This window comes from Sminthopsis crassicaudata, chromosome 6 (assembly GCF_048593235.1).
Source record: "Sminthopsis crassicaudata isolate SCR6 chromosome 6, ASM4859323v1, whole genome shotgun sequence".
Classification (NCBI taxonomy): Eukaryota; Metazoa; Chordata; class Mammalia; order Dasyuromorphia; family Dasyuridae; genus Sminthopsis; species Sminthopsis crassicaudata.
Window position 1 is genome coordinate 96,765,944 of NC_133622.1, and position 21,656 is coordinate 96,787,599.

At 31.4% G+C, this 21,656-nt stretch overlaps 1 long non-coding RNA gene across 1 annotated transcript in view; it reads left to right on the forward strand.

Moving 5' to 3' along the window:
* Nucleotides 1-2,134: 2,134 nt before the first annotated feature.
* Nucleotides 2,135-21,656, forward strand: part of LOC141545643 (uncharacterized) — a 68,716-nt gene continuing 49,194 nt past the window's right edge. Inside the window, exon 1 of the long non-coding RNA XR_012483100.1 lies at nucleotides 2,135-2,184. This is a non-coding gene — a long non-coding RNA (uncharacterized LOC141545643). The remainder of the gene's footprint in view (nucleotides 2,185-21,656) is intronic.

Consider the following 21,656-nt stretch of genomic DNA (forward strand, 5'->3'; position numbering starts at 1 on the left):
CACTTTTGTGCAGATGACTCCCAAATCTGCATTTCCAATCTTAGTCCTTAGCTCTAAGGTCACTTCCAGTTCTAAATGTGTGATAATGTAATCTAATATATTTCACACAAGTCATTTTGAAAGAATATTATGCTTAACAATGATATTAGCCTGAATAGGGCTTAATATTACTTTAATGATTCAGAAGGTGCTTCAGGTTATTTTGGCTGAATATATAGCTGCTGAGCTATATATTAGCAACTGAAGTTGCTGATGGAACAGGTGAGAGGTAAGAAATGAGACATATAAAATAGCATCACTGATATAAACTTCCAGCTCAGGCTTGTACTCTAGAAATGTGATTCCATCCCATATATGTGCTCCTGCTGTGCTCTGCCTATCTTCCCTGGCAGTTCTCTTCCTTGTCCTTTGGTTATAACCTGAGCTTAATGTTTAGCCCTTAGCCATCTGTGAAAGATAATTTTCAGATCCTCCTTGGACCAGCTTAATTCAAGGTTACCACCTTGAATATCAGGGATTATTGCATTTTTGGTGTCATCACAATAAGTAAAAAAAATATTTGATGTTTTATCTAGACCAATTTAATGATAGATCTTTATTGATTCCATCAGCTAGGTCTCCATAAGCAAATTATTTGATTGATGAGTGACTCATTATTTTATTTTATTATTTTTTCTTTATTTTTCATTAAATATGTTTATTTCGTTTCTTTCCTTTTTTTTTTTTGCTGAGGCAATTAGGATTAAGTAACTTTCTCAGAGTCACACAGCCAGGAAGCGTTAAGGTCCTGAGGTCAGATTTGAATTTAGGTCCTCCTGATTTCAGGATTGGTTCTCCATTCACTACACCAACTAGCTGCCTCAAACTTTTTGTTTTTCAAAACATATACATGAACAATTCTTTAACATTAACCCATGCAAAATGTTGTGTTCCAATTTGCCCTCCATTCTCCCATGCCCTCCCCTAGATGACAAGTAGTCCAATATATGTTAAACATGGTAGAAGTATATGTTAAATCTAATGTATGCATACATATGTATACAATTATTGTGCTGCACAAGAAAAATCCAATTAAACCAGGAAAAAAGAAGCAAAATAAAATGCCAGCAAGCAACCACAAAAAGAGTGAAAATGCTATGTTGTGAACCACATTCAGTTCCCACAATCCTCTTGCTAGGTGTAGATGGTTCTATTCATCACTGAAGAGTTGGAACTGGATTGAATCATCTTATTGTTGAAAAAAGTCATGCCCATCAGAAGTGATCATTGTATAATTGTGTTGTTGCCGTTTATAATGATCTCCTGGTTCTGCTTATTTCATCAGTTCATGTAGGTTTCTCTAAGCCTCTTTGAAATCATCCTGCTGGTCATTTATTACAAAACAACAATATTCCATAACATTCATATAACATAATTTATTCAACTATTCTCCAATTGATGGGCATCTATTCAGTTTCTAGCTTCTTGCCACTAGGAAAAGGGTTGTCACAACCATTTTTGCACATGTGGGTCTCTTTCTCTCCTTTAAGATCTCTTTGGGATATAAGCCCAATAGAAATACTGCTCGATCAAAGGGTGTGCATAGTTGATAACTTTTTGAGCATAGTTCCGAATTGCTTTCCCAAATTGTTGAATCTGTTCACAATTCCACCAACAATGTAATAATGTCCCAGTTTTCCTACATCTCCTCCAAAATTCCTCATTATCTTTTCCTGTCATGTTAGCAAATCTGATAGGTCTATAGTGGTATCTCAGAGTTATCTTAATTTGCATTTCTCAGATCAATAGGGATTTGGAGCACCTTTTCATATGACTAGAAATAGTTTCAATTTCTTCATCTGAAAATTGTCTGTTTATATCCTTTGACCATTTATCAGTTGGAGAATTGCTTGAATTCTTATAAATTTGAGTCAATTCTTGTAAGGGTCCTTTAAACGGGCGGCCACAGGTCAACAGGAGATTTAAGTGGCCCAGAAGTAATCTCGGTGGATATAGGACTGTCCTGTGGGTGGGATCCTGGACATATTGAGATAGCTTCATAATGGGTGACAGCTCTCTCGCTGGTTGGCTATGTGTGTGATGTCACAGGTCCTTTATAAGCTCACTAGTTGCAGCATGTCACTCTCTTTAACCTGGCTCCCTAGCCAGGGGTAGCCAAGCCAAGCTGATGGATAACCCAGAAAGGTAAGGAGTTTGGTAGTGAACACGTGGGTCTTCAGACCAGGTGTTCACTAGGGAGTTCACTAGGGCATTAAGTCAGAGCATTATGTGAGTAGGTATAATAAAGGCTTTTAAGATAACACATGGCTGTTCTTGAGCGTGCTATCAGTTATTAAACATTAACACTGCAAAGGTCAGTGCTCAAAGATACTCTGTTGGGCCTAGGACAGACTGGTAATAGTAACTGCCAGGAGGGCATGTTACAAATTCTCTATATATTTTAGAAATGAGGCCTTTATCAGAACCTTTGAATGTAAAAATGTTTTCCCAGTTTATTGCTTCCTTTTTAATCTTATATCTATAATCTATATCTTATATCTTTAATCATATATCTATATGACTGTTCTCTTCAGTAGACTGCCTTTTACAAGAAAAGTTTTTTTTTTAAATAATAATGAATACTAGAAAATTTCTTCATCTCTTAATTTTTATAAACATAATATTGACCCATCTTGAGGCAGCTAAGTGGCACAATGGAGAGAGCTTTTAGTGAACTCAGTAAGAACTGATTTAAAATACAATTTCAGGTACTTACTAATTATTTAACTCAGGGAATGTAATTTAACCAGTTATTACCTCTGTTTCCTCATCCATAAAACAGTGCATATCTTATAGGGTGTTTAAGGATTGAAAGAGATATTATTTGCAAAATGCTTAGCAAAGTGCCTAGAACATAGAAGGTGCTATATAAATGCTTGTTTTCTTCTCTTCCCTAAGTATCTAAATTATTGTTAAGTCTTGATTAGCCTATTTCAAGGCTGGCAGAGTAGTGAGGAAACATTTTATGTGAAATTCCTTGACACTTTCTCCTTAATAAAATGAATAATATTTTCTTGATTCTATAATTTTAAAACATTATTAGAACATGAAATCCTAGACCAATAAGTAAGTATGTTTAATCTGAGGTTTAAATATAATGCTTCCCCAAGCTTCCTTTCCATGTGGTGGATTATTTCTTTTCCTTATGAAATAAACCAAATAACATTAGGTATCATATAATATTCCAAATCTTTTCAATAGGGCAATTTCTATTCTACAAGACCCAGCAGCTTTGCCTGGGGTGAGATCATAGAGAGAGATTTTAATTTTGTTGATTATTGGCACTATTCTTTGTAGTTAATCCAAAACTCTGAACCAATATCTAGCAACTAAGTAGCATTTTTGCTGATAATTATTTAGAGGCAATATATAGATAAAACATTTTTGAATTATTGTCTATTGTACTTAGGTAATTCTTTCTCCCCTCCAAGTTACCCCCATTTTTTTTAAGAACTCACACTTTAAAAAATTCAGAATACTCAAATATGGCTACTATACCAGGGACAGATGGCATACACAAGGCAGATCAAGATTTCAGGGAACAGATCATCAGAATATCCGACCATTTCTTTTCTGTCTCCCAGTTTAAATATGCATTCTATCACACATACTATCAAAGCAAATGCGTGGTCATCCATTGTGGTAACAAGTAACATTTTTACTTTGTTTATCAATGAAAAACAGACAATTTAATATCTTCATTTCCTCATAACAATCACTACGTAATAAATTATAAATTCATCAAGAAAGGTCATAGAAAAAACACCATATTTGAATTCAAAGCACTGTAAGTAGGATCTACATGCTATCTGCATTTCAGTTTCTTCATCTGTAAATTGAATGTGGAATCAGATGATTTTTACTAACCCTTCTAGTTCTAAATTCACTCATTCACTAATTCATTCCACAGAAATAACATCCCATCTTTTATATCCATGGCCTAGTATTACTTAATTACCATGAGTGGAATGATCTTTTTTAAATGTTCAACTTTTTTTTCAGTACCTACCTCAAATTCTATCTTTTGCATAAACTAACCCTTTTCCAGTAACATTTTTTTCAAATTACATTTTAACTGTTTTAAATATATTTTTCATATATCTATATACCTGTCTCTTATCTGTTGTGGTAGATGCAAGTTCTCTACAGGCAAACATTATTTTCTTTTTGAAGTGGCATTTCTGGTGCCTGATACATTACACATAGTATGCATTTTAAAATTGTTTATTGAGTAATTGATACATTTAATATGTATTTATGAAGTACCTACTATGAGCCAGGCACAAAATAGATACATTGGGTATAGAAGACAAAAATAAAAATTAACTTAACCTTCTTTTTTATTTCTATTTTCTTTTTTTTTTTTTTGCAGAGGCAATTGGGGTTAAGTGACTTGCCCAAGGTCACACAGCTAGGAAGTGTTAAGTGTCTGAGACCAGATTTGAACTCAAGTCCTCCTAACTTCAGAGCTGGTGCTCTATCCACTGCCCTACCTAGCTGCCCCTTTCCTTAATTTTAAGAAGCATAATTGTACTAAGCAACTTTAATGGGAAGAGGAGGTAGGAAACTAGCAACTATCTTATAATATAGGCCTATATGATATAATGATCATATGAATTGTGTATTATTTATACCTCTAGTACTGACATTGGAGCAAGTACTTAATGCTTCTACCTCTAAGATTCTTTATCTAAGCAAAAACAACAAAAACAAAAACAAACAATTTTAAAAATGCAAACTAAGGCAATTGACATTATACCAAAAGTAGATAAGTTATGTGTTGTATACTGCTTAAACTGGTCCTCAAAATAAGGTTAATCTTATAATGATTCAATAAGAATTAGAATGGAGTCTAGATACAAGTATATGTCTAATTTTCATTGGAAAAAGGAAAAATTTTTTTATAGCAGGTGACATTTCTTAAGGCTTTTCAATAATAGACTCTAAAATTATTGCTTTGTGAAAGACAAGCATAATTTATCAGACTTTCACAGATGGGCTTTTAAAGAGATAGTTGTTTCCTTTTGCTTTTCAGATGACTTATAGCATTTGTAGTTTTGTTTTGCAAATGCCTCTAAGAAACATAGCCTCCAGGATAGAGGTAGGAAGTTATTATATAATCAAAAGACCACAAATTTGTTCTAAATCAGAGTCTTTAGTTAAAAATTAGTCAGACCTCAAAAGGAGTAAACTATGTCCTGGGAGTGAATTAGGGCTTGGAGATACATATAAATTCTTTTAGGTGATTAGTATTCCATTTAGCAAATTACTGCTATAGTGAGAAGAATGGTCCCTCAGCGAATAAAGTTAATATTTTTTCTGATGGAATTACTTCTTGGAACAGAATCATTCACTGCAGAAGTTTAACATATGCAAATACTAAGTTTCCTTGAGTGTTCTGATTATCTTATCAAATACACCACCATAAACTTAAGGACAGTTAAGGGTCTTAGATTATAATGAAATAATGAAGCAAAAAAGAAATGAAAAGTTGAAAGAGTAATATAACTTTTGAACTGATAAGGAATGTTCAAAGTGAAGAAGAGTAATAAGACTAGAGATATCAGGCATTCTTTGAAATCTTTCTGGGTATGCTGATAAAGAGCTGGCCTCAAACAAAAAGACCAGAGTTACAATCCTGTCTCTGATAGAACTTTATGCATTTATTTGTTTACCTACCTATCTACTTACCAACCTACTTATCTATCTATCTATCTATCTATCTATCTATCTATCTATCTATCTATCTATGTATCTATCCAGAAATTTATTGACTTTGTGACACAAGAAACATTTCATCCTTTCAGTTCCTGAGTTATTCTCTAAGATTGTAAGTTGTAGAGGGAATGCCAAATTTCATTGTTGGTAGAAAGAGTTGTCAAAATAAGAATTCCCTATACCAATAAAATCATAGCTTCTGAAACAAAAGGAAGAAAAAAAGTAGAGAGAAAAATAAATTTCACAAGTCTGTGTAGTTTGTTCAAATCTGATAGTGACAGTTAATAGCAACAGTGCCATTCCATGTGCATTTATATAGTGTTTTAAGAATTTTTCTTTCTTTGGTGTTCAGGAAAGTGTCAGAAATGAACTAGATAAAGACTGGCTTTAACTTTCACTTTTCTTGAATTTTTCTATTCAAAATGTTTTTTTTTTCCTATCCAGTAGATCTTCACTTTATTCAGAATTCCAGACCTGTATGTAGTTATCTCAAAATCTTTCCCAAATGTAATTTTTAAAAAATATTCCTGAAAAGATCTATGCAAAGACTCTGAGAAGAATAAAAATGAATAAACTACCTTTCTTATCTGCTTCAGCTCTCTTCCCTGATAAAAATACTTTTCACAAACAAACACTTAGAAGGGCTGTTAAAAACTCTAAAACATTAGAAATCTTAAATTATTTTAGGGAAAAAAAATCTGTGTAAAATATTCTGAAATCCATTCTTTGACCATTTTCAACAATTTACCCTGCATTTAACAGAAAGCAGGGAAGGTAAGAAGACAGCACAGTGAAAAAATATTTAAGTAAATAACTACTTAAATATACTTTTTATATTGATGCCATGATTTTTATTTCTATTATAATTAGATAGTAAAGGGATTTTTTTCTCTGTCCCAATGTACGCAATCTATCTAGTGAATCATTTTATTCTATGTTTAAGTTACAGAGAGGTTATGGCCAGTACTTATTAGCCATTTAGTCAGTGGGTTTTGTTGGGAGGATAATTGCAAAATAAAAGAGAGATCATTCACTTATTAACTTATTCTTCTGGTAGTAGCTAAGATTTAAAAAAAACTCATCTAGATGGATCTCTGGTTCAGAAAAAAGAAATCTGACATTTTGAATTGTTTTTTTCAAGTTTGCAACCATTTATTGTTAAGAAATTGAAAAGAAACTAGAAGTAATTAAAACTGATTGGACCTGAGAGTTTTCCTTAAAATAGCAAAATAATGGACTTCATTACAAAGATTATAGTCAAAGATAGGTTGATTAGTAGCTCAAAAATAGAAAACTAGTAAAGGAAAGGAGCTCGAAGGATTTTGGCATAATTGAATTAAGATAAATAACTCTTTTTGAACCAAAATTATAAAAATATAATTCATAGATTAGTAAAGCTTTTGGTGTTGTTCATCTTTCATCCTTGAAAAGAATTAGTCTCAAAACTAGTCTTCAAAAGAACTAGTACTCATAAAAGTAATGTTTTGACTTATATGCAAATTGGACCTAACTGAGGCAAAGTTGTCTAAAGTTGTCAGCCTGGTTCTGTCTTCTAGTGTTATCAGAATCTATTGGCAAGACAAGAATCAAGAGGATTAGGGATGGCCAACTAGTAAAAATCTATAGGTACTTTGGTGTTAAGTGTTCCACTAAAAATGGTTAGCTCAAAAAAGAAGAAAGATAGAAGTAGTGTTAATCAATACAATACACAAGGATGCTTGCTCTCTTTTATGGGGACATTTCTTCTATGGACTGAATACAAATCTTTTATAATTTACAAGACAATCTTCAAGAATTGCTATGACTAAAATATTGTCACCTTGCTTTTTTTAATTTGAATTTCAGAGTATTTGCTTTTTGGTAAACTTTTTATCTTTTATTTCTTAATTTTATAATGAAATTTGAGCATCTTTGAATCAAGTTACCCCATTTCATTATTTTGTCTTACTTTTAGAATTGCCCATAGTAGTTTTTTTTTCTTTTAAAAATATTAATTATTTATTTTTAACATTCTTTTCTAAAATTTGAGTTCCAACTCTCTATTTCCCCCTCCCTCTGTCCTGCAACTATTGAGAAGACCAACAATAATAACAATTATACAAGTGAAATAATGCAAAACATATTTCCATATTAGTTATACTGCTGGACTAGTGCTCCTCTTGGCCCTGGAACTTTGACCAGGTTTCCTACTCTCTAGGAGCCAAAAGCCATCTCCTTTGCTTTGGAACTGAGACCAGGACTTCTTATCTTTTGTGAACAACTCATTTTCTTTTTAACTACCTTTTGTCCTGAACCTCTGATTGAGACATATAATTGGCTAAACACAATTGCAAAAAAGAATCCAAGAAAAATGTAAATTTATTCATCTAGTGTTTATAAAATATAGGATTTGGAAATATAGAGAGATAAGAGGAAGGCAACCCAAGATAAATGAACAAGCATAAACAAAATATTTGAAGTAAGACAGAACTTAATAGTAAAGTTTAGAGTTCCAGTTCCTGCAAGCAAAGAAAAAAATTGCATTGAAGAATGGTATATACATAAATAGATTAGGAAAGGTAGAACCAGATTGGGAGTGGAGGAAAATTTGAATGACAGGCAGGTGATTTTCAACTATATTTATTGCATCATAAACATATAATATTAAACTTAGAAAAGAAAGAACATCTAGTGATCCTCTCAATTCAACATATATTGTTGTTCATGAGAGAAATGACTGGAGAAAAAATGAGGAAAATTCATATCAAAGTATTGTGTGGTATGAATTAGAGAGCCATAGATGGTAAGATATTATTTTATCACTAGTGTATGATACAGCCTAGGATGGTGACAACAAGAATGGAAAGGAAGGGATTTTGCAAAAGAATTTGCACAGTACAGAATTATCAAGTACCTGTTTTGTGTTATACCTACAATTACTACTGTGGAAATCCCACAGTGAACAGCTTAAACTTATAAAAAGCAGAAACCATTAAAAGAGACTAGTGATCGGGATTTATTTCAATATAAGATCTGCCTAGACAGCATAGTTAACAAGTGTACGATGGCTTAATTTTGTTTTTCTATAACTCAGAATTTTAAATTGAATAGGTATGATTTTCTAAATATAACAAAATATTATAATAATAAAATGTCAGACACAAGGAATTTATATATTAGTGATACATGAGATAGATGAAATATTTTAATGGTATACTCAAAAACTTATTCATCAAAACTTTGCAAACTTTTTGGGATTTTTTAAAAAGAATTATTTTGGGTAGTGAAATACTAGTATTGAAAATTTAAGTCCATTTAATTTCCCTTTCTACATTTAGTTTTATAGAGAAGATGGGTCTGTATATAAAAGAGATTTGATGGTATCAATGAATTTTGTGGATTTAAGAAATTGTAATTAGAGATTAGGAACAAAGCTGATATGATCTATGTCCTTTATAGGAGTGTAAATAGAAAGGTTAATCTAGAGAAAATGTTCAAATATCAGGTATATATATTTTTTCTTTCTGTTGAATTAAGGATTAATGTTTTGTCACAATATATATGTTAGGAAGGTAGAATAATATCATTTTTGCTATTTAAACAATCATTTCACAAAAAGTTTTACTAAGCATACTTGCTTTTGTTTTAAATTGACACCTGCCCACTAAGATCTTCCATTCATCTAAATATAATACATATATTTCAGCAGAATTTTAAAACTGCAACAGATTAAATTAATACATACAAAGGAAATAGAATACTGGAAAGCACTCATGCCTAGAAATAATGTGCACACAGAGATGACATTCACAGAGAAACTTAAAAAATACTCAGGAAGTGATCTTAGTAGTAGGTAGAAAAAGGCTTTAAAAAATTAGAGCCCTAATAAGAAAACATGATTGTAGTAATATGTTGATTTCACTTTTCAGGGTTGGAATTCATGGCCTTTAATTAAAAAAAGAAATTTGACCAGCAAAGTGATGATAATTATTGAATTATTATGATGTACTGATATCACATATCTACTGTATTTAAAAGTAAAGATTAGTTTTTGAAAAAAAAAAAGATATCCAGAAATTAGAAATGGATAGTTTTTGAAATTTTCAATAAGAATTATACATCCTGACCATCAAAAAGACTTGGAAATAAAAGACTTAGAGACTATAAAACAAAAAACAAAACAGATCAAAAGAAATGTAGAGCATAAAAAATAGCAGATAGTGGCAAAAGGTCAAAACTATCCTAGAAATACAAACCAACCAGAAAAAGTGATAAAAGGTTGACAAAGAAAAATCTAAGTATTATGTATACATTTTTCCTAATTTCCTAAATTCCTAACTATATATACAAGTGTGAGTAGTATTTAAAACTATATGTACATGTGTGTATTTATCAAAGAGAATGAAAACAATCTGAAAATAATAGAATATATATGTATGTATATATGTGTACATATATACTCATATATAGTATAGCTGAATGTGTGTGCATTTATATAAGCATGAATACACATACATATTCCAATCTATAATTTTAATCTATGTTTTATTTTATCCTCTACAAGAGAAAAAGCTGGTTTGTCTAGTCTTCTATCAATTTAGGATTTTTATCACTGGCACTTTCACCAATGTGGAGAGCAACAATTTTTTTTCAGTGATGACACCTTCTCAGGCCTGAGACTTGAACTGTTTGCTTGAAATTTTAAGCCTACTCTTGTTCTGAATGATAAACAAGTATCTCACACTATCTGTCTGCTCTTCACACCACCTCAAAGAAGGTTTTCCTGCTCACTACAGATCTAAACCTAACCCTAAACCTCTCTTCTACATAGAGGAAGGCTGAGCTTTTCCTTTTGTTATTTTCACATTCCCAGGAGGAAAACCAATGCAAGATGATATAAATTCTTCTAAATTGAGAGACTATATTCTGTTGTGTGTTATTTTAACATTTGGAGATATGTATTGTTTTATCATTGTCTGAAAATTGAAAAAGTATAAATGATGTAATGATTGGCATTGCTGTAGAATGATTTATTACAGATAGGATAGGAATCTGTAATAAATAAATTTTAGAGGGTTTGTAACCTTGGATGAGAAAAAAAAAAACAAAACATTGTAGCTTTGTATTTATCAACCTCTATTTAAATTATAGCATTCCCATCAATTATGAATGTAAATAATGACCTACAAGTAATATATTAACAGTAATTATGAATGTGATACCAAATAAAATCACAGATATTTTCTTTTTGTACCAGACATTGCACAAGTCTCAAAAAATCATTACACTTTGGTCTCAGTCACTTAACACTTCCTAACTGGGGGCAGCTAGGTGGTGCAGTGGATAGAGAACCAGCCTTGAATTCGGGAGGACCTGAGTTCAAATCTGGTCTCAGACACTTAACATTTCCTAGCTGTGTGACCCTGGGCAAGTCACTTAACCCCAGCCTCAAAAAACAAAACAAAACAACAACAACAACAAAAAAAAAACAAAACAAAAAACACTTCTTAGCTGTGTGACCCTGGGCAAATCACTTTATCCCAATTGCCTTAGCCAAAAAAAAAAATATTATACTTAGCATTACTTTAACAATTATTATATTGGGGCAGCTAGGTGGTTCAGTGGATAGAGCTGAAGTCAGGAGGGCCTGAGTTCAAATATGATCTCAGACACTTAATGCTTCCTGGTTGTGTGATCCTGGATAAGTCACTTAACCCCAATTGCCTCAGGAAAAATTATTATATTTATGAGATCTTCCATCTGCTAAGTGCCTTCTCTCTATTCCTACTTATGTCACCTGAGGGAAGGCATGAAGGTTCTTGGTTTGACTTCAGTCTGTGCCGACCAACTTCCATCTCCCTCTGTGGAGGAAACTTCTGTCTTCTTCCTCAATTCCCTGATCTCCAATTTCAGATGAGAAAAGGAACAACCATCCATATGCCAATTTGCCTTCCAACTGAGCCTATCTTCTGAGGAAAGAGAAAAAGGTAACTTGGTGAATGGGATTTCCATCATCACCCTAATTTCTACCAGACAGAGAAAAGAGAAAGGATGAAACAGAGCGTCCCATGTCTCTTATTTTATTTGTCTCCTACCTGATCATTAGCCTTCTTTGACAAAAAGAGACACTCAATGATTAATATACACATACTTGGTTATATCTTACACATCTCAATGATTCAGAAATTCTCTAGCTCATCATCTAAACCCAATTCCCCACCCTTTTCATTCAATCACTTTCAATCCTCTCACCCCAAATCCAAGCCAAAAGCTTCTTATCCTTTCCACTGTATTCTCAGACTGTTACAGAGGCAGAAATTTGTCTTTGTCTTAAATCTTTCCCTGTCCCATTCTTAACATTTTTCAAACGATCACCAACACTTCTTCATGATAACACAGCTTCTTTTGTCAACTCTGGCTGCATCTTTATCCATTCTTTTTGTCAAGGCAAGAAAGTTAGTCAAGGCAGAAGAGCTGAAATATTCTTTGCTCCCTTTAATATTTCCAGATTCTTCATTTCTCCCATGATTCAATATCCCCTCTATCTCTAAAGTCAAACAATCTATAGCTTCCACTTACTCAAATCTTGATAGCTGTGGTCTACAAACTTACACCTCATTTTCCTTTATTTTTCAGCAACTTTGTTAATAGTCTTAGTTCTTCTCAGCAGTGCAGTAGACCAAGAAAATTCCAATAGTCATGAGATGGAAAAATATCATCTGCCTCCATAGAAAGAACAATGGAAAATGAGTGTGACTCAAAGTATATTATTTTCAACTATTTTGTTTGTTTGTTAGCTTTTTGTTTTTTCTGCCTTTGATCAGTTTTTTTTCCTTGTACAATATGAAAAAATATAGAAATATGTATGTATATGTGTAACCTATTTCAGATTGCTTACTGTCTTGGGGAGAGTGAAATGATAGAGATGTAGAAAAAATTTGGACAACAAATTGAAAACTATACATATTGCAAGAATACTGTGGCAGCCCTCTTTGTAGTGGCCATAAATTGGAAACTGAGTAGATGCCCATCAATTGGAAAATGGCTGAATAAATTGTGGTATATGAATATTATGGAATATTATTGTTCTGTAAGAAATGACCAGAAGGATGATTTCAGAAAGACCTGGAGAGACTTACATGAACTGATGCTGAGTGAAATAAGCAGGACCAGAAGATCATTATATACTTCAACAACAATACTATATGATGATCAATTCTGATGGATGTGGCCCTCTTCAACAATGAAATGAACCAAATCAGTTCCAATAGAGTAGTAATGAACTGAACCAGCTACACCCAGCAAAAGAACTCTGGGAGATAACTATGAACCACTACTACATAGAGTTCCCAATCCCTCTATTTTTGTCCGCCTGCATTTTGGATTTCCTTCACAGGCTAATTGCACACTATTTCAAAGTGTGATTCTTTTTGTACAGCAAAATAACTGTTTGGACATGTATACATATATTGTATTTAACTTATACTTTAACATATTTAACATGTATTGGTCAACCTGCCATGGGGGAAAGGGTGGGGGGAAGGAGGGGAAAAGTTGGAACAAAAGGTTTTGCAATTGTCACTGCTGAAAAATTACTCATGCATATATCTTGTAAATAAAAAGCTATAATTTCAAAAAAAACAGAAAACTATACATATTTTTGGAAAAGTAAAAAAAAAATGACAAAAAACGAAAACAAAACAAAACAACAGCAACAACACCATTACCTAGCTTAAAATATCATCTCTTATCTTATATATTGTCTTCATACTTGGAGACTTCAATATGCAGACTGACTCTCCCTCAAATAATCTAATCAATTAGTTTCCAACCTATTAATTTCCCCAAGCCTATTCCTCCATCCTATCTCAGATATACACAATGTTGGTCATATATTTATCCTTGCCATAATTCACAAATGTACCACTTCCATTTTCAAGAATTTCCTAATCTGAAATACTGAGGAGGGGAAAGGGACCTGTATGTGCCAAAATGTTTTTGGAAGCTCTTTTCATAGTGGCTAGAAACTGGAAGATGAATGGATGTCCATAAATTGAAGAATGGTTGGGTAAATTATGGTATATGAAGGTTATGGAATGTTATTGCTCTGTAAGAAATGACAAGCAGGAGGAATACAGAAAGGCTTGGAGAGACTTACATCAACTGATGCTGAGTGAAATGCACAGAACCAGAAGATCGCTGTACACTTCAATGCTGTATGAAGATGTATTCTGATGGAAGTGGATATCTTCAACATAAAGAAGATCCAACTCACTTCCAGTTGATCAATGATGGACAGAAACAACTACACCCAGAGAAGGAACACTGGGAAGCGAATATAAATTGTTAGCACTACTGTCTATCTACCCAGGTTACTTATACCTTAGGAATCTAATACTTAATGTGCAACAAGAAAATGGGATTTACACATTTACACACATATATTGTATCTACGTTATATTGTAACACATGTAAAATGTATGGGATTATCTGTCATCAGGGGGGGAGGGAGTGGAGGGAGGGAGGGGATAATTTGGAAAAATGAATACAAGGGATAATGTTATAAAAAAAAATTACTCATGCATATATACTGTCAAAAAAAATACAAATTAAAAAAAAAAAGAATTTCCTAATCTGACCAGAGATTTTCCATGCTTCCCTTTCCCTTCCCTCATCAAATTCTACTCTTTATCTATAGCAGGGATAGGGAAACTTTTTTTTTTTTTTTTGCAAGGGATATTAAGATATTTATAACATCATTTGTGGTCCAGATAAAATTATCAACTTATACAACTCATGTAGTGGGAGGCTGTTCTATTTAGATTTCAGCTCATTATTCCTGAAATTGATTATGTGAAAGATTTTATAGTCTATAAGTCTCAAGGGTGGGAGTTTCTCCTCCCCTGATATTATGAGTTCTATTCCCTTGACCATTCAGGTACAGACCTTCAACAATTCATACCTGGACTATTATAATAGACTATTGGTAGGTCTGCCTACCTTGAATCTTTCCTCATTCCAATCAATCTTCTTTTTAGCAAATGGAATGATTTTCCTAAAGTATAGTGCTGGCCATGTCAGGCTTTCTATCCCTTTCAGGCTCAAACACAAAAATGTTCTATTTCTCATTTAAAGCTCTTTGTGATCAAGTCCCTTCTATTTTCCAGGGTTTTTTGTACCTTATTCCCCAATACACATGTTTTAATCAGCTTTCCAGAGTGCTGTGGGTTGCATGTAGTCCAAAGGTCATTTGTTTGATACTGTTTATATATGTAGAATTACATATTTTGTGGGAAATCATTTTTTTTGCTTTTTAATGAAAAAATCTATACCCACAATATATAGTAGAAATCATCTTTATATATTATTATTACTACATGAAACTGTTAAAGATAATAATATCCAGTATTTATAGAGAACTTTAAAATTTAAATAGCTCTTTACAAATAGTAACTCATTAATTAATCCCCAAAGCATCAAAAATAACATGTGAACCTAAGTTCTGGTCACTCTAAGTCTGTACATTATCCTTTGTGCTATCTACCAGAAACTATTATGTACAAAAAAAAATCATGAAAAAACTTTAATGATTTTTATCACTAAGAAGTAACAAAAATCCATTAACATCATTATACAAAAATAATCAAAATTCAGAAAAGGTATGACTCCTGAGTTATTGCTATATTATGATTGTCCATTGGAGATTTAAAAGACAAAATTATTAAAATGTTGGATAAATTATATTAACTATTGTATTTTAATTTATTGTCATGTATGCATATATTAGTGTTTAGTTACTAAATAATTCCTATGCAGATTTTTCAAGCAAATCTTTTAAAACCTCAATAAAATGAGTTTCAAAATATTATTTGAATTCAATATCATTTCTATCTTCATTTACTTTATATTTTGATAGACTCAAATTAAGCTAGAATGTCATTGAAAAGAAATTATGATAATTATGTAGTATATGTTTCACTTAGATTAATAACAATGAAAGTCATCATTGTTTAAGCACTTGGTGAGGTTGGTTCACTAAACTGTTATTGTTAGAATTGTAATTTGGTCCAATATCTGGTGCATCAGTTTGAAAATTTGTAAGAAAAGTGATTAAACTTCCAATAATCTCCCTGTATATTCCCTCAAACAACCAAGGATATAAACACATTTCTAAAATATAAAATATCAAAGTCTTCATAACAACCATAAAAGCAGGCAATTTTGGGAGGAAGAAATCAAAGTTATCAAGTCATATGACAGAATGCTCTAAAACACTAATAATTTTAGAATTGCAGATTAATTCAACTATAAGATACCAACTTACTCATATCAGATTGATAAACAGGATAGATAAGAAAAATGATCAAATCTGGAGGAGATGTGGAAAAATGAGCTACTCTAACCATTCTGGAAAACAATTTAGAACTATGCTCAAACTATGTAAAATGTACATATCCTTTGATCCAACAATTAAGTATCTATCTCAAAGAGATCAAAGAAAGGAAGATCATCTATAGGTATCAAATTATTTATACAAGCCCTTTTGTAGTGGCAAAGAACTAGAAATTAAGAGAATGGCTATCAATTAGGAAATGACTGAAAAAGTTGCGGTCCATGATTGTGATCAAATGTGCTTCTGATTTAAAAAAAAATTATGAGCAAGATGGTTTTAGGAAAACCTGGAAGGACTTAAATGATTTGTGCAAAATGGCAAAATGAAGTGTGCAGAACTTAGAGAAAAGTTATGTAGTATGTATGCAGTAACAGCAATATTATAATATTAATCAGATGTAAATAATTTAGTTACTCTGATCAATATAATGACCTAGGACAATACCAAAGAACTCAATGAAAAATACTTTCCATCTCCAGAGAGAGAACTGATGGAGCCTGGGTGCAGATTGAAACATATTTTTTGACTTTTTTTCTTTCTTTTTAAAAAATGGTTACTATAGCAATATATTTTATAGATATTCAAATATAAAGTAAATAAACTGCTTTTTCAATGGATGAGAGAAGGGCTGGAGGGAGGCGGAGAATTTCAAACCCAAAATACAAAAAAAAAAGAATAATGCAACATTATTTTGCAATAAAACTGTGATAAATATGGGGAATTCAATTTAAAAATATAAATAGGAATATTTGTATGGATTTAAATGTAGTGCAATAAACAAATCCAAAAGAATATGCAGAAGGATAATAACATAGATGGAATGATGCGTAAAAGGAAGCCAAATTGAATAACTGAAAAACCAAGAATGGTCTTAGGGAACAGAATGTCACACATGCATCTCTCTTCATGGCAGTGAGGTATGGATTATCAGAACAGAAGTCAATATACATTACCAGATATGACAATTATATTAGGATTTTTATAAAAATTTTGTCATATAGTAGCAATTAATAGTGGGGGCTAAGAGAGGGAAGGGAGATCATACATTTTGTTGCTATTGTTCCTAGAAATGAATCTAATGCAAAAAAAATGTCTTATCTATTTTGAGTCTCTTATGTTTACTTAACCTCATTTATAGTATGTAGTGTTTTGTTTTATAAAAATCTTGAAATCCATAATTGCATTTTAAGGAATTAAGGAGTTTGGAAATCCAAATGATTGAATTTCAGTGAAAGCATACCTGTCTTTGAGCTTTACTCAATGTCAGTGACAGAGAGTGACAGTTCAAAGGTTTTAAACACTTAATTCCTGCCCCTCCAAAAATGTAGGAATACATTGCATTGCAAAAAATGTCAACAGAAAAAAAAAAAAGACAAAAAATCCAATTTATTGTTATGCTAATAGTTTAATATAAACATGTTTTTAGTCAAAGCACAAACAGATTTTAACTCTTCAAGAAAGGAAGGTGCAATACAGTCAAGCAGTATACTTTTCTCATACTATAATTATCTTTTTAAATATTCTATTGGAGTCCAAAGTTTTTCTATGTACCAATGATGTTTGTGAGTTGTGATATATGTTAGATTTAGAATAGTATGAACTCATATTTCATTATCTAATGTGACTGCACTGTCTTAGACTGAGTAATCCTTTCTCTTTTTTTGTATACAATATACATCCAGGACATCTTGTGCTCCAATTCATAATTCTAATTCTTAATACTTAGATAATTTGAAGAACAAATATCTTTCTGTAATGGAGCAATATAGTTTAATATAATTTAAAAATCTGCATTTCTTTAAATACAATTTTGTAAAAATTTTATTGAAATTATAAGTTATTCATCATAATTTATAAACTCACTTTTTTAAGCTATAAGGTATTAAAATGATGATGTTCTCCATTTTACACAGCAGTGTAAACTGTAATGGATTCCGATAGATTTTTAAAAAACCATAAAATAAGCACAGCAAAAATGAAATTTCTTCTGAGTTGAGTAGAAACATTTTTTTAAAAAATCCATGTTTCACAAGGAACTTCACACAGCTTATCCCTGCAATTAAGATGGCAAAAAACTTTTGTTGTTCAAGATATATGATTCCATGGTATTGTCGGGTGTTCGGATGCATTATTATTAACAGTATTATGCAAATATGATTTTTCTAGGGTTTCTTGTCTTCTAAAACAAATGTGAGATTCAGGTAATTGTCAACTTCATATCCAATTATTTCCTCTCCCTGATCTTTTTTACTCATTCTTCTTAGTAGTGTGTTCAATCTTTCTGGCTAATTCTATTTAATTATGTGCTTTAGACTAGGTCAGTTCACATGACAGGAGTATTTAAAAGAGCCTGAATAGAAAATTTTGTGAACCTCTACTTTAGTTAATGACTCCTATCAGTTGTCCTAGAAAGCCTCTGAATACCCTCTTCCCAACACATATAACAAAAAAGAATATTTTTTTTCTATCCATGTCTTTTGGAGACCTTATGATTCTCAGAAATAATTTTCAGAAATTTACAAATAAAATTATATAGTATTTGAATGAAAATGATTTTTAAAAGGAATTTTGGCAATACATTTATACAACTCATTTTCTTTTTTGTATTTTTCTTTTACCTCTAAAATAACATGTAGTGCTTTTTCCCCCATGACCCAAAAAAACTGTAAAATAAAGTTAGTAATTACAAATACAATAATTCAATTCAAATTATTATTTATCATCTCAGAGTATAAGAAATTATCATAAAACCATAGGTTATATATGTAAATATATGTATACATATGGATAGATAGGTAAGTAGATTTAGAAAGGATCTTAGAGGCCATCAGTCTAATTTGATTATTTTATAAAATAAAAAAAAAATAAGAGTAATGGATATTTAGAGAATTCTATAATAACTTAAAATATACAAAGCCCACTAAAGTGTGCTTTTTTATAATTAGGATTCACATTTTTTGATTTCTGAATTTTTTCCTGATAGCAGAAGTGGCATTTGAACTCATGTCCTTTCACTAAAGAAATAATTTGTTTTCCTTTTATTTTACAAATAAGTTATTTTTCAGTTGATTTTTGGAGATAATATTAACATGTGGCCACAGGTAAATTTAGATCTTAGATTAGCTTAACAAGTATAATATATTTAATAAGTCAATTCTTCCAGCCATTGGGGGAAAATGTGCTTCAGATCTTTCCCTTAGTATGGATTCCCCAGAATAATTTTAGTTCACTAGCAATCCAAGATCAAGAAATAACTGGCAACACTACATCTACAGATATAGAACAGGATCCATAATGGAATTAAAAATATATGGAAAGCTTGACTTGGTCAACAATAAGACCTGTGTCTGAATTCTACCTCCTCAATTTATTTGCTGTGTCCTCTTTGCTAAATCACTTAACCTTTTCTCATCCTTAATTTCTCCAGCTGATAAATAAAGATAAAAATAGCATCTACTTAAGCAGGTAGATATAAGATTCAAATGAAATAACTTGTATAAAACCCTTTCTAAAACATAAGGAAATTCTATCTAATAAGTTTTTTTTTCTAATAGCCTATGCTTAAATATTTTGTTATAATCATCCAATTGCAATAGTATACAGATAAAATTTAGATACAACTTGCCAGGTAGCATGGGGGTTTTATTTTTAAGTTGTAGAAAGCACTTGGAACCATCCACATTATTCAAAGGCTTTTCAATAACTATATTGAGGACAGTACTTAAAAACCTAATACATTTTTTTTGGAAAATTTCACTAATCAAATATGTGCATCCTAATACTAAAAAAGACATGTTTTAGTGGTCTCATTATATTTTAAATCCAACCCAATTTACTTTCTAATCATTCCTACACTTTCTTGGATGGATCAAACCAGTTTTCAAAAGAATTGCTAGGACTGAGAATTGTTGGCCATAAAATGTAATGATCAAAGCTGATTAACATGAAACCTAGAGCCAAATGATGTGGAAAGCTGAATTAAAAGATATTTCAATGAAATGCTGAAAATTGGATTTAACTACTTTAGATATTCTCATTCTTTAAGTAGAAAATTATAATAACCTTTCTTTAAATAATCATTTTTGTTTCCATAATTCTGTGAGTTCACATAAAATTATCCCTAGGATTTCACTAAAAAAAGAATCAAAAATTAACAATTTCTAAAATAATACTGCTGTATTTCCCTCTATTTCCTTAATTCTGGTATTGACTATATTCATTAGGGGCAAGAATAGAGAACATGACTTTCTGGACTTGCAAAGTATAATCTGAATAGAAAAAAAATAATAAATGGTGACTCAAATGACAAATTTATAATTCAGCATGGAGCAATAAAAATGACTGGGATTTGGAGTCACTTACAAAAAGTTACTTTATTCTCTTAAGGCCTCAATTTCCTCATCTGTAAATTAGGTAGGTTAGAATAGATGCTCTCTCAGATCCTTTTCGGTATTATATGTATTTATAATATGCATATTATACCATGTCTACCCAAAATGAAGAAGAAATCTAATTTTCATCTGGGTTATTTGATCAATACAGAAGAAAAGTTATGGCATATGATTGTAATGCAATGGTATTGTGTTATAAGAAATGATGAACCCAATGATTTTAGGAAAAAAAATGAATAGACATAAAATAATGAAAAGTGAAATTAATTCTAAATGATATATGAAGAAAAACACTATCTATGTCCAGAGAAAGACTTAATAAATGCAAGTATGTATAGAATAATGTTACTTCTATATACTTGTTTGTATCTAAGGACAGCCATCTCTAAGTGGAAGGAGGGAAGAATGAAAAGAGGAAAAATAAATTTATATGATAACTTTATTATATATTTAAAAGGAAGAACAAGTTTTGCATAATAAATTAGTAGCTTCATGTGTAATCATTCTTTAAAAATTATACTATTGGAGACAGCTAGATGGTACAGTAGATAGAGTACCAGCCCTGAAGTCAGAATGACCTGAGTTCAAATCCAACCTCAGACACCTAATACTTCCTAACTGTGTGACCCTAGGCAAGTCAACCCTAATTGCCTCAGCAAAAAATAAATAAATAAATAAATAAATTTTAAGTTATACTCTGTTATGGAAATTCTTGTTTCATTCCATAAATTAAAAAAAAAAACATAAATTCAATAAAAGAAAACAATACTAGATAGGTAAGTGAAAATGTGTTTAGTGTGCTGGTCTTAAAGTCAAGAATATCTGAGTTCAAATTCAGCTTCAGATATTTACTAGCTGTTGGACTTTGGATAAATCATTTAAATTCTGTTTGCTTCAATTTCTTCAAATGCAAAATGAGGATGATAACAGCATCTATTTCCCATGGTCACAAATGTGGAGTTATATATATTTTTTAGTTTATTTATCAATTTATTTGTTTAGTCAACCAATTCAAATTACAGTTTAGAAGATTAAGATTCAAAGAGACTAGTATGTATTTCAAGTCACACAGACTATAAGTGAAGAGTGGGGTGGAGACAGAATAGAGACAGGATTTGATCTAATTGCTTTGGATC